General features: G+C 35.4%; 1 protein-coding gene across 1 annotated transcript in view; it reads left to right on the top strand.

Moving 5' to 3' along the window:
• The window catches only part of PIP5K1C (phosphatidylinositol-4-phosphate 5-kinase type 1 gamma), a 1,117,364-nt gene that overhangs the window by 12,640 nt on the left and 1,089,962 nt on the right, over positions 1–14,762 (top strand). The window lies entirely within an intron of this gene.

Here is a 14,762-nt window from a genome sequence, read left to right as displayed (position 1 = left end):
TGATTTGCCTCTTTAGAAATTCTAAGCCTTAAAATTGTGTTCAATTAGTAATATGATCTTATTAGTTTTAACCTTTTTGGAGGTGTGGTTTTACCTTTAAATATTTAGTATGAGGTTGGGGGATGATCTGTAGATTATTTGTTCTGATGAAGTTCCTAATGTCAGGATTGAAAGAGCTCAACTGATTTTATATTATATACATTTGAATTAAACATTTGGTTGAACACAACTGGATTTTTTTTGTTGTTGCCCATTCACCTGTGTGCTAAATTTGGTGTTTGTCTCACTAGTTTAGCTGTTAGAGGTGAGAATGTTTGTTTGGTTTTGGAGAAGTTTGAGAGTGTGTGAGCCCAGCAGGAGGTTATTTACTTGTTCTCCTGGATGTCTTGGTACTATTTCTATAGCTTTTCAGTTGGTGTTCATGTTTTAGATGAATCTGCTTATTTTCTTGGTAGTTCTTTGACTTAGTGCAGAGTTTCTTTTGAAATGAGGCCATACTCAAGTTGGTTGAGTAGAATGGTTTTGCCTATTATTCTAGAGGCTGTTGAGAGAAAGAGGGAGATTTTGGATGGCCAGAAGAGAGTGGTCTGATCTTCTTTTCTTGTGTTGTCTAAGTGAAGATTATCTGTCATTAGAGTAAAAATGAGTACTCCATGAAAAAAAAAAACTTTTGATCACTGTCACATAGTAAAAGTGATGACATTCCCGTTGCCTATTCACTCTGATGAAAATGAATGAACTAAGTGCCTTCTATGTTGACTTCATCAAAGTTGTTTGTTTTTTTTGGAGTGGGGGGTTGGAAATGCCAGTGAAAATTATATATGGAATGTGTACATGTATATCTTCCAGAAGAATGTATTTAGGTGTTCCCTGCACCCTTATTTTATTTATTAACATTCTGACCAGTCAATGCTGTGGTCCCACAAAAAATGTTATAACCTGGTGTTGTGTCTGAGCCAACCACTGTCATTCCAGTGGTATCATACCAGCTGCAACACAGCCAAGTCATTAGCTGAAAGCATTTTACAGCAGTCTCATTCAATGACTGACAGTTGGGGGGAGGGTTACGCCCTTTCCCACGGTATATTCAACCTTCGATTCCAAATGACAGAGCTGAGAAGGTCTGCCTACTTCCTTCAAGGAAATAAAACTGTCTTGAAGAAAAGCAAGTTGATGTCTTTTGAATGATTTACATTTCAAGGATTTGGCACTTGATCAACTAGTAGGGGTACAAAAGCAAAAGAACCACTAGGATGAGTCCATTTCTGCCATATAAGATAAGCCAGATAAATAAATTCTTTCAGACAGCCAAAGAAATACATATTAATGTTCGTTGCAGAAGATATACAACTTCTGAATGCAAGATGGTAATACATATTAATGTTAGTTGCAGAAGATATACAACTTCTAAATGCAAGATGGCGCCATCAGCCATATAAAATGTACAGCGTGCACCAGACAGGCGCACAGTGTTTTCTGAACTTCGCTATCTAGTTATTCATATGTAGTCTGTTCTTCTGAATGGCGATTTTAACAGAGAAGCTGCCCTGTTGAGAATTACTCTTGGATACTTTCTGGTACTTGCGGAAGGGCATCACTTTGTGTGTAACAGTCTAAGTGTCTCTCTTTAGTTTGCACTAGAAGTACGCAGTACATTGTTAGCAGAAGGAACAATGTTGCCTACTTTTTAATTTCTGGAAATTAAAGATAATGTTGAGTACATTATGTGCATTAGATTTTAAACTTTAAGTAGTTAATTCAGGAGGTTGTACTTATTTACAACAGTACGATCTTATCGGTTTTCTTTAGTTTGCTCCTAGTGTTATTGCCTTCGGCCTTCAGCTGTCTGCATATTGTTCATTTTGGTATGTAGTAAACCTGTTGGTGTTTTTACTTAAAAAGTGATGAAACATTTAAGTAAGTTGGCCATGCACACAAATGTTTCTGTATATTTTAATAAGACCCCCATGTACAGAGCAGCAGTAACCCTTTAATAAAGCAGTTGTAGTTACAATTCTTGGCTGCTCTTTTTCTGAACTGTTTTTAAATAGAAAGTTAATTTTATATACCTTAGATCAAGTAATCCTCTTATCATTGAGCAAATGAAAGATAAACTGCCCAAGGTAAAGATCCTTTTTCGGAGGTGGAAAAAAGGGAGGACAGCAACTTCAGCAAGGCTGTTGAGATAGTGTGAGAAATTACTAGTCTGTGCAGTTACTTTTTGAGATGAGATGTTTTCATCTTGGGCATATTGACATCACTGATGTTTGATATTTGTATGCATTCCTCAAGCTGTGCTTCTGGGTTAAATAACATCCTGTTGCCTTGACTCTATGTATAATTTCTGACTGATAAACATGTTTTTGATTCGTGGCTTTCATATGTAATCATGCCTCTTGTCGAACTTAATGCCTGCTGCGTGTTACATATTTAATTTTATGGTCGGCGTGGGGCATTTGTAGGTATGTGCTGCCACAAATAGTTGTAGCCGAATTAAGCATCTTTAGCAGTCCTGCTCGAAATGCTGATTTATGCAGCCATTTTTTTCTGATTCAGAAACCTTACTTATGACAGTTATATCGGTAACAAATTATTACTTAAATTTGTATTTCTAAATTAATTTTTGTAATTGTGACTCAAGGTATATTTTTAATTATGTATGAATTTGTGTTTTATATATATTTGATTATTTATCGTTAAGTGCATACTATAAAACTTGTACATTCTGCAGTATTGCAAGTGACTGAAGAGTAGTGGTATGCAGTCATATGCTGAGTTATATTTGCAGGAAATACATTTAACCTCAAGGAAATGCTGATTTGAAAAAGAAAACACTCTGCTGTATTGAATATTCAACTTATTTTGTATGAGACATTTAAGCATGGTTGGACACACCTTTGTTTTTAGCTTCCCACACCCTCTATTTCCTGCGGTCATGTTCTATTATTAACATTGTTTTGTCTCTATTATTATACCCCATGACATCATCACTAGTCTTTTTTTTTTTTCTCAGTTTGTAGCCGAGTGAACAATAATTACACAGTTGCCAGTTCAAATTTCTAGGGGAGCTTTGCTCAGAAAATAACAGTCCCTGCAAATGTAGAAATTTTTAAATTTAAATGCTGTTCAGCTCTTGTTTAGTAGCTTTTTTCTGGAATTGTCACTTTGTACTACTTTTATACTGTTGAGAAGCATATTTTAAACTGGATAGAGTCAGTATTTGCATGGTGAGTCACTTCTCTATATCCAACATAATGGTAGTGTAAATAACAAACATTTGCTGCTGTTTAAAATATTGTGATAACCTAGAAAACTAGAATGCAACATATGTGAAGACAATTTAAAATAATCTGCAGTTATGTCACTAACGTCAGTAAATTGCATTAAATGTAAATTAAATTGTGTTCACTGCTAACATGTTTGTCCTGTAATGGCATCACTGCTCTGCAGATCGGACATTAATATTCATATGTACACTTATTTTGTGTCTTTTAAAATGAATGTTTTAAATTACTATGGCCAATGCAGCAGCCATTCTCCAAAAGTAGTGTTTTAACTGTGAATAGATTGTTGTGGTTAATAGTATATATATACAAAAATGTATTTCAACATTTAAGTAACTGCAAACAGTCTAATGGATGCTTTATGGTAGTGATGCATAGAACCTGTTCACTTAGGATCATATATGATTGGCCTCAATGTGGTCTTGTGTAGTAAGAACTGGGAAACAATTTGAAACCAGTTAATTACTTCCTGGGACAGGCTGGTTAGTTTGCATTTAGCTGTTTAGAGAGTTTGGTGGAATAGTGGATATTATAAACTTAGTTTACATAACTGATGTATATTTCTCAGAATGCAAAGATTTGATTACAGCAGTGAAATATGGAGCTGTTTGTGACAACCTTTGTCTCCCTATTTTTTTATCTTTAAAAAAAGAAATCCATGGTAAAGTCTTTGTATGAAATGATTAATTGTTAATGGATAGAAGATGAACCAGCAAATTACTCACTTTTACAGCGTTACAGTGTTGATAATTCTGGACAATCATTTCAAGGTAGAAGAAATTCTAAAAAGAAACTAACAACCAGAAGTTGTACTGGCTGTTGAATGAGCTGTACAAAGATCCTAAGAGAAGTGGTACAAAAATAAAATTTAACACATCCGTTTAAGATAAAGATGTGGTCCAGACTGTTGGGTACAAGTCGATGAAGCAATGTAATGTATTTTCATGAGACATGGTATTTGTCCAGGATTTAAGACTTCAATACCACAGTTTTGTGAAATGGTGGGAACTTGGACACACTGTTTTGAATCTCAGGAATACATAAAGTAAGAGAGAAGTGGACAGCATGGATCAGGAAGAGAAGTGTGTGTGTGTGTGTGTGTGTGTGTGTGTGTGTGTGTGTGTGTGTGTGTGTGTAAAATCTATATGTATATATGGGTCTACTTCAAATCATCGAAGTTTCAGAACATCGAACATCACATTGTCGAAGACCAACTGATTGTAGTTCTGAATGGAGATCGCTGTGCAGTGCGGAACAGAAAATGTTATTGTTCTCTTCACTGTAGTGCGATATTGGCGTTGGTATATTTAAGTAGCAGGGGGTGTGGAGGTGCAGGGGAGCTTACTCCCTTGCAAAAATATAAAAGAATGCTTTTTTTTATGTTCGATGTTCCGGAACAGTGTGCTTCTAGCTTCAGCTAGTTTACAGAAGATTGCAGTGCGAGACCAATCTAGCTGTTAATGTTTGCACCCGTACTTGCTTCTATGTAGTCAGGATCTTAAATTTTTCATTGTCTTGTCTTTTCCCATTCTACTTTTATTTGCAAGTATTCCCTGGAGAGGTCTTGGACTTTCATTATCTTATGTTCCCAGGACAACAGAATGCCCTTGCAGTTTGAACTAGGTCTGAATGCAAACTGTAATGTTGGGAAAACTGTGTTAGGTTGCTTTAGTAGTGCTTTGGTTTTGCAATCAATTAGGTTAATTGTGAAAGATGAATTGGAGCAATGAGGCTTGGAACAGCTGATGTGTTACATTTACAAGATTTCTTTCATGCTTTTCTAGAAGACGCAATGCAGTTCTTTTTTGTGTGATATTTTAAACCCTTTGTTAACCTATAAATTTTGTCAAACATAAATGTGCTGTTTTTGCTTATGGACAAGGATAAGACAGGCAGCAGATCTGCAGTGTGCTGGAAACCTAAGTGTATTTGACATTATTAAATTGATGTTGCACATTACATTATGAGGTGTTTCACAGTCTATATGCTGACGACCTGAAATTGGGTAAACTGATTGCAAGTGTTACAGATAAGGCATGTCTGTAAAATAATTTGACTAAATTGACCATTTGGGCACAGGAGAATAATATGTTGATAAATACATCAAAAACTAAGCATATGAGATTTGGGAGACATAAACTGAAAGGTGAATATTTAATACAGCACACAATGATTGAAACTGTAGACTCATTTAAGGACCTGGGTATATGGGTAATTTCCGCTATGAGTTTTTCTAATCATATCAACCAATTGGCTAATGATAGTTATAGAACTATAGGTTGTATAAAAAGATTTATAAAGTCTAGGAAATCAAACATAATGAAGTCAATGTTAGTTACATTTGACACAAACTTGAGTATGGGATAACAATATGGAAACCCTATAGGAAAACAAGCATGAATAAACTGGAAAGAGTACATCAGAAATGTACTAAGGGCATCCATGGATGTGAAAATCTAAGTTATTATGAAAGACTAAAATATCTGAACTTGTACAGTGTCTCTTACAGATATTTAAGAGGAGATCTTATTCAGGTATATAGGGCATTTAGGGACAACTACCTCTGGGAATGTTTTGGGGTTATCAAAAAGTACTAGAGAATCGTCAGATAACCTATGTAGAAGATTTCTATAGGAATGAGAAGTGTATTAATTGGTTCTATGACAGAGTAGCTGATGCTTGGAACAGACTACCAAATTGTATTAAAGCAAGTACTAGTTTAGATATTTTTAAGAGCAGCCTGGACAGGAACAAGTGTTTTGGCATATTGGCAAGTTAGAAGGGCTTTAATGCCAGTGCTTGAAACATATGTATGTATGTGTGTATGTATCAAGGCTTGTTATAGATGACTCTGACAGCAGTGTTTCCTATAGAACTAGCTTTCAGGACTCTACAAAGTTTCAGGAGCCATGTTGTTACAAGGAATTACACATTTAGTGTATACTTTATTAAGTTGTGAGCAACTGGACCAGTACCCAATGCATAGTTTTGTAAATACACATTTTTTTAATTGTTGTGTAACTGAGTTTCTCATGGGGCAACTATTAGGTTTTGGTGAAGTAATACTGTTTACACTTTTTGATGTGAGAAATAATTCACAGTATTTCTGTTTGCAAGAATCCATGCTAAGTATTTGCTAATACTTTTAACCAACATTAAATTCTTATTTATAAAGAACAGGGTTTTCTTTGTTTTTTAATTAAAAACATTTAAAACCTCACCACAAAAAGGAGCTGTCACAGTTGGTCAGTGACAAATTACTTAAGAAACACAGAACGTTAAACAAATGACAACATTAAACTGACCATAGATGTGAGTGCATGTGTGTATGCTATGCAAGGACAAAGCTGGCAGGGCAGGTCACCAAGCAGTGTGAACATTGTCTGTAGATGATTGCCACTGTTGATGTTACACCCAACCCCTTGTACAAAAACAGGGAAAATGCAGTTGAGGATAACTAGATGGATGGATTCTCATTTCTTTGGGTATAAAAACAGCATATTTGTGGCAAAATTTTTAAACTGTGACCATTTGGCTAGGCAGTCTCTCATGGATTCCTGTTCTATGTTCATTTTTGTTTTTCAGCAGAGATTTCAAATTTAAATTGTTTCACGTATGAGATTGTTAGATTTCCACTTTTCCCACAATGCCATGTATTCCATGCTAACCTTATGCTGCAGGGCCACATTTGTTTCCAAGAAGTAATGTTTTATACTACAGACTGTAACTAGGAGGCGCCACCTGCTTCTAGTTGTTGGTAATACATTTAGACACCATGGTCAACATTCTCCTCAAAAATTTTAACTGTGATCACATTTGTTCCAGCATAGGAAGTACAAAGATGGAAAGCCAGATGTCCTCAAACCATATAATACGTTTATCTCCTTCCACCTCCACCCAAAAATAGGGTATACTGGGATAGTCCGGAAAATATATGTTCCCAAATCCAACACACATCTCCTTCGCATTTCCACTGCTGATCACTTCTACTCTGCAAACACCTGCTAGAAGTTTTCTGAGTAGAAAATGAAGTGTGAAGAATGCTCCAGGCCAAGAGCCTCATACACTCAGAAGTGGACTCATGAGGTTGGGCTGACAGTAATTTTATCTGTTTCAGTTGAGAATCCTCACTAATCCCCTCCTTCATATTCTAAAAGAAGATTGGTAAGGGATGAGAGTAACCTTCTCTGAGCACCTGTTTCTGAAAAGAAGACTAGACTTCGTAGACTTTCCTAGTGTCCTCCATTAACTGGTTTCCTCCTGTTTCAGAAGGCTCTATTTTTCCAAAACATTTTGTAAATTAAGGTAACTTAGCCTTTCATCCATATTATTCAGTGTGAGTTTAGCACTAAACTTTTGAAAGGAGAAACATTTTCCCCTCTTCTGCCAGCTGTATATTGTACTGCAATTCCTTTTTAAGCCACTAATCAAGTTTACTAGCAACCACTGCCCTTTTTATATTCATTAAATCAGAGAAATAGACAAGAAAGGGCAATCTTAGTCTCTCTACGTGGCACTTTGCCAGGTTAGATTTAACCCCCAGGAGTGTAGTTGTTTCCATTTTTGAAAGTTTCCCACTTAACTCATTCCCTACTGTGAGGGTTTGAAAGTTTTTGCTCTAACTTCCATTGGAAATATGAGGAAACTTTTCTTCTCCATACAAAAGGAAGAGAGCAGCTGTCTTTTGCAGATTGGAGTAAAACTGTTGCTAGCTAAGATTTGGGGGTTATCCAGTAGGTAGGGAAATTTTCTAGGTCTGTCGAGTTGTCATTTGCCAACAGTTCACTTCAGTCTAAATGAGTCAGTTTCTATATGTTTGTATCTGTGGACGTGAAGTTATGCCAGAAGGTCAATCCCCTTTTCAAGTTAGATTTATTATAGTATAGAGATCAAACTAAGTGAAAGCTTGTGTCTCTAATAAGGATTTTATTTTTTGTTTTGGATCTCATTGCTTTACTGCACTGTGATATAAGGTATGAAAAAGCCTGGATGGCCTCCATCTGTGGATCATTTTTATATATGTGGCTACATTATGCAAGAGTCTTCATTTTGTCATGCAGAGTCTACTCAGTTGGGGTATAAACTACACCATGATGCTGCAGTGTGTTTGGACTCAAGCTTGCTGATCTTTTTGTAATTGCCATTTCAGGATCTGAGAAAAATTCTGGAAGCACTAGCATGTATTTGTCAGTTAGTAACTTTAAAGACTGGGACAAGGCATGTGCCTGTTGGGTTCATTTGATATGCTCTTTATTGCTGTTGTATATTTAAAAGGAGAGCAGAATATGATCTCTGAAACCCTTTTTCTCAATTTATGTAACATTTTGCCAATATAATAGCTATCACAGAGTGCTATGTAAATAACTCCACAAAATTCAAGACTGAATTTATCTTTTGCTACAATCATCTTGTCAGTGGCTTCAATGTAAGTACTGGAACAGTTAGCTAAAAAGTGGCATGTGTAACATCCCTCATCTCCCCAAAAATCAGTGTTATTACTAAAATTGTCAGCAAAATGCAGAAATTCTTGATAAGAACCTCTCCAAATACAAATTAGGTAATCTACAAACCACCTGTAAAATACTATCTTGTCAGAAAGCCTGTGCGTCTTAATGCATCTTTGCTACTAATAAGCCATAACAAGGTTGGTGAAAATAGGAGTCCTTCTGCCTCCCATCGCCACACCTGTTTTTTGTTTGTAAAATTTGCCATCAAATTCAAAAATGTTATTGCTCCAACCAAACCAAGTAGCAAATGTATGATGTTAGTCATAGTGGTGTTTGTAGCATTTTTGTGTGTTTTACCATTAGTGGTTTTGGTAAACAAATCAGTTGTTTGGATTTGACCCTGAGTATTGACATTAATGATAAGAGGATGTATAAGAAAGAGACACGTATTAACGACTACTTACATTATCGTAAGTTTGCACCCATTTCATATGAAACAAAGTGTCATTAAGGGGGAGGTAATAAGACTTAGTAGGCTAACTAGTGTAGACAATGTTCAGAGAAAACGAATATTTAAAATGATTGTACTTGCACAGACTTTATCCTCCAAGTTTAAGAACAAAATGATGATTTCAAACAGATTGTTAAGGAGCATCCCCCTTTTATTAGGAAAAGGGACACGAACCTCAAGGGTCTCTTTGAGATCAGACCTGGTGTGGACAATAAAAGGGTTTATTCGAAACTTGGAACGTATAAGTGTGGTTCATGTAAGCAATGCCCTTATGTGCATAACGACAGTTCATTTTTCATTCCCTCTAGGAGGTTTAAATTCAGGGCTGAACACCATTACAACTGTGGTACGAAAGGAGTTGTCTATTTAGGTTTTTGTACTCAATGCTCCAGTTTTTACGTAGGTAAAACTGAGAGAACCCTTAGGAGAAGGATATATGAGCATCTTTATGATGTTTCCAAGAAAAAGGAAAACTTATGCTTTTTTTAAGCATCTTAGCACATGCCCTAATATGCAACTTAAATTTTTAATCCTAGAGCAAGTCCTACATGACAGTAGAGGGGGTGATTGGGAAACCCGGCTTGAATACAAGGAACTGTTGTGGCAGCTCAAGTTGAATGCAATTAAGCCTCCTGGTTTAAATGACAGTATTAGTATTATGACTGTTTTGAAACTGAGGAGGGCCAAGTTATGATTTTGTTCATTATAAAAAATTTTTTAGATGGGTTGTTCATTGCCAGTTATTTTGGACAACATTTTGTTTTGAGTGGATGTTTCAAACTTTGGTTAACTTTTCATAAGATTAACAGAGGTCTTAGAAACCGATAGTTCTTAATAGAATTTTTAGACGTAAAAATTATTTTTAAGACTGTTTTTAAGTTTTTTAAGCTTGTTTGTAGCTTTATAAAACAGTCATACATGCTTTATTACGAGTTGTAATTTAAACACATGTTTTTACATTATTTAGTACAATTTTGTGGGTTATTAGACATTGTATAATTTCATTGAATGAATGAATTGCTGTTGGCACTTTAACATCTGATTTGCATATTTTATTAGTTGCTATTCTAGTCACATGATTTGGGCTAGAAAGTACTTAAGCCTTGAATTTTTAATCATGGTTCATCTTGAAAAAGCCTGGTATGTCTCCAGGCGAAAGCGCTTGATGTGGAATTTTTTATCATTTCATTAAAACAGAGTTTTATTTAAGTCATTTTGAATTTTTTGTTCCTGCTGAGCCTTTGGATACATCATTTTGTTCTTGGTCTTGTTCGGATCTAATTTGGTTTTGGTATCCTCCAAGTTTACTGTCAGTGGTCATTGAAGAAGTTTGCAGGCCTAGACATGACAAAGCCAAGCCAATTTTGAAAGCACTTGTACCCAGTTCTGATTTAGCAGATACTGCTTCTATTACATCTGATTTCAGAGGGTCTTTTCCTTTGCCCATAACAGCGGATATGACCATTAGTAAAACTACAATAACTAATAATTGGAAAATAATTTTGAGCAATATGGAAATGGCAGAAATTGTAGGCAAAAATCCATTTTTTACATACAAAAGGTCATCTAATGTAAAAACTAATGTAAAAACACTTGTTGAAAGACCTAAACATCTTGAACATACAGATACCATCAATGGTAACTACAAATGTGGCAAATGTAAGTATTGCAGTTTTTAGCTAACTGTTCCAGTATTCACATTGAAGCCACTGACAAGGTGATTGCAGCAAAAGATAAATTCAGTTGAGTCTTGTGGAGCTGTTTACATAGCACACTGTGGAATCTGTCCTAGCTATCATATTGGCAAAACGTTGCATAAATTGAGAAAAAGGGTTTATGAGCACACACTGGCCATTCGTAAAAGAGACTTGCTTTAGCAAAGCATTATTTGACATGTTTGCATTTCAGAAAATGTAGTTTCTTTGTGTTGGACAAAGTTGATTTAAACAATTTAGTTGGAAATCCTAACATCTTCCTGGAGTGTTGTGAAGCCAAGTGGCAACTGTGGCTGTGTGCCGACATTAAACCAGCACTAAATGAACACTTTTAGTTTGAAGTGTTTTTTACTAGCATGAATATACTAGGCATCCCTTTATTTTTCACACATATATGATATTAACCTTACATTTCAGTGTTTTATATTAATTTTTACTGGAGGAAGTCCAACTATGTTTTTAAGTTTAAAATTTGCTTTTATGTTTTATTGGAGTTGATGCTGTAAATCGGGACATTTGTGATAGGTCACTTACAAATCACGAACTTGTTGTAACAAATTCATTGTAAAATTTTTTACTCACCAGTTGGTTCTTGGATTTCATTGACTTTTAGAACACATGACTTTTAAGTACAAAGTTTAAAATGATTTTAAGTGATTTTGTAATCCTTTTCTGATGAGGTTCTGCTTGTAGTATTGAAGAAGAATGAAAGTGCTCACATTTTGGTTTCTGTGTGCTGCTGTTCCTATTTTAGTTTGTGATGTTCCAATAGTTCTTTAAATAAACAAAAAAAATCTTTAACATATATAATATTGCAAAGTCAAAGGATTAAGGTGTTGTTTCAGTGTGAACCTACAGATAGCACCAGACTGGTGCTGTTAGTTTCTAGTGGGTGGTTTTTATATTCAGCCTTGAGAGCACCAGTTTCTACAGAGATGGACCACATTGAAAGTTGAAGTTGTATTTTGGACACTTTTGAAACTATATTCAGCTCTAGCTTTCTGGATGAATGGGGAGACATGAGGAAAAAATGGATTACGGCGTAAAGGAAACAAGGCGGGGTATGGAGGATTCCGAAGAAAATAAGAGGTCAAAAGAGAATAATTAATCCTACTAATGTCTAGACAGATAATAGTTTCTAGCAATCTGCATGATCTTCTGGACCACTTTAGTTAATGCACTACAGTAAATATATAACAGCACATTCAACAATGTCACATCATTTGATGAGTAGATGTAGCGGTTAGGTTTTACCATGCGTAATGTACTGCAGAATACATTAAATATCATGTACAGAATTCTTACTTAGTATAGTAATACAACGTGCTCCACATGTCTGTCTGAGTGCGCTTGTCATACCTCACAATGGTCCACTTTAAAATGTTCTGCTGCCACTTTGTAACTTATGTGCCATAATGTATTTTCCACCCCATTTAACCAAAATTGTGGGAGCATTATCTTAATAAAAACTTTATACATTTTTTATTAAAAATAGATGTATATAAGTTAACTATATCTCTTACTAATGTTACTTGAAGGATACCGTGGTGTTCATCCATAGATGTTAAAGGATGGGGATCTACGCATGCACTGTGGTGCATCCATTAAAAAACATGGATATTGACATCCCTACAGATAGAGTTCACTTACCTTTTTGATGCTGTCATGCAGGAAGACTTACAATTTTCAAAAGGATTTAAATTTAAACATTGCACCATAAAACATGCATGAACAGAAATAAAATGCAGGATGGTAGTGGAAGGCACCATATACAGGGGTTCATAAGGTAAGGTGAGGGTCGTGACAGAACACTTCTGACTGGGCAGAGCCCATTTTCTTGAGAGGCTTGGGGAGAATAGTGTGTTAATGTCAAGAATGACTTCATAGAGACACTATTTAAAATATATTTACAAAAAATTAAAAACGTACATTATGTATGCATATAGTACAAGTAATACACATGTAGGTAATCAAGTGAAGTCTTGTTTGAGATGAGTGCTGTTATGAGGTTCAATTCCTTATTTTTAAGCAGTAATAGCAGATTTTTTCTTAGTGATGCAAAGAATACAAGGTTATACAAGAAAAGGTTCCTAGGCATATGAGCGTGAGAAAATTTTTACTGTTTGGTTGGCTAAGATATCAAAGATTGAGAAAAATGACAGCAGGTAAAGCCAAGGAAACAAAAAGATTCAAGAAAGAAAAGTGAAACAAAATCTAGGAATATTTTGTGTCTACTCTAGCTACTTGCTGGTAAAAGAATAATAGATATATACAACTGCTTACAGATAAAGGCAGGAATGGGGGAGATAACATATCACGCTGGGGTAACGTACTGAGGAAGTTGCAGAAAATCATTGGGCAGTACATCCCAGTAGTACTGAGCATTGCAGTTAGTGACCTAATGCCTTGAAAAGGAGTTTTCTGGTACACCAGTCTGAGCTGGACAGGAAGCTTATTCCATGGCCAAGAAACCGCAGATTAAAGGTAAAATCTTCAAGTGTGGCAGGTGGTAGTGATTGTTCAGGTAATAGAAGTGAGATCTTTAATCTTGTGGAGCGTAACATCTAAGACTGTAAGATAACAGCTGGGTAGTTGGACTGTAGTTAACATTATGTACACGCCTTTTTGGTAACTCTGACATCTTCAACAACCTGTCTTCAATGAAATCCAGTCGAAATGCTTTTCTCAGTCTGTACAAGAGAGATTTTAGTTTGCACTGCTGCATTCTTACAGTTGTGATCAAACTTTTTTTTTTTTCAAGCCGTTGTGTCTTATTCGTAGAGGAAGCTGATCGCTATTGTGTTTCTTCATTTAGCATAGGTCTTGAAGAGAAAAGCATATGAACAGATTAGATTACATCACAAACTATTATTCATCCTCAACCGAATTTTAAATTGGATAAAAGAGATATGGACTTTAAACATGGTGGTGCTCAAAAGGCCAAAACATTGCAGTGTGTAAATGATGAATAGCTATGTGCTGTACATGTACAGACCCTTTTCATTAGGGCTAAAATGGCTATCAAAGTAGAAAAAAAGAAGAAAAGGGAAGTGCAAGAGTTGATTGTGGAAGATCGATGGACATGTATGTGTTATTTGAATCTGAGGAAGTTAAAAAGGTCTGGCACTAATGGCTAAGAAACTGGAATGGATTGAAGCATAATTTATGGAAATATTTTATAGGTATAGTGGTGAACAGCTTGGTTTGTAGAAAAGTACATTTTCTTTAGGAGAGAGTTTTTTTGCTTTGCCAACATTTCACTAACGCTGGGCATTATTGATTGACGTTATAGTTTCTTTCAAAAGACAATGAATTGGAAAATAATATTAAGAGGTGGCAGATTTAATGTGTGTATGTGTGTGTGTACATAGAAGGCATTTTTGTCAACACAGTTTGGTCATTCAAACAGATGATTGATACCTGTTGACAAAAGTAATGGTTGGACGATTTTTGGGGTTGGGAAATTTGCCCTTTTCCTGAGAATTGTGTGATCTTGGAGTTAGAATATGTACTTAGGGGTGTGAAAAAACAATTTTTTTTTGTTTGTTTTAAGGTCTTTGCATGTGCCATGATTGATGCACAGCACACGCTCAATAGCATGTCAACATACATAATGACGATCATTTGGTGTCAAAATTGTTTGCGTCAAGATAAGTAAATGTATATATAGTTATATTTCATTTGATCTAAAGCACATTTGATCTAAGCCACAAGTAAATGAACACTAAAAAGTGTTAATTTATAAAAGAGTTAATGCTCTGTTTAATGGGACTTTAGCTGTCTTTTTTCTGTGCGACATCACATT

Source organism: Protopterus annectens, chromosome 13.part0 (assembly GCF_019279795.1).
Source record: "Protopterus annectens isolate FY-2018-M chromosome 13.part0, PAN1.0, whole genome shotgun sequence".
In the NCBI taxonomy this organism is placed as follows: Eukaryota; Metazoa; Chordata; order Ceratodontiformes; family Protopteridae; genus Protopterus; species Protopterus annectens.
Note: the sequence above shows the minus strand (reverse complement) of the source record. Positions and strands in the feature narration are given on the sequence as shown.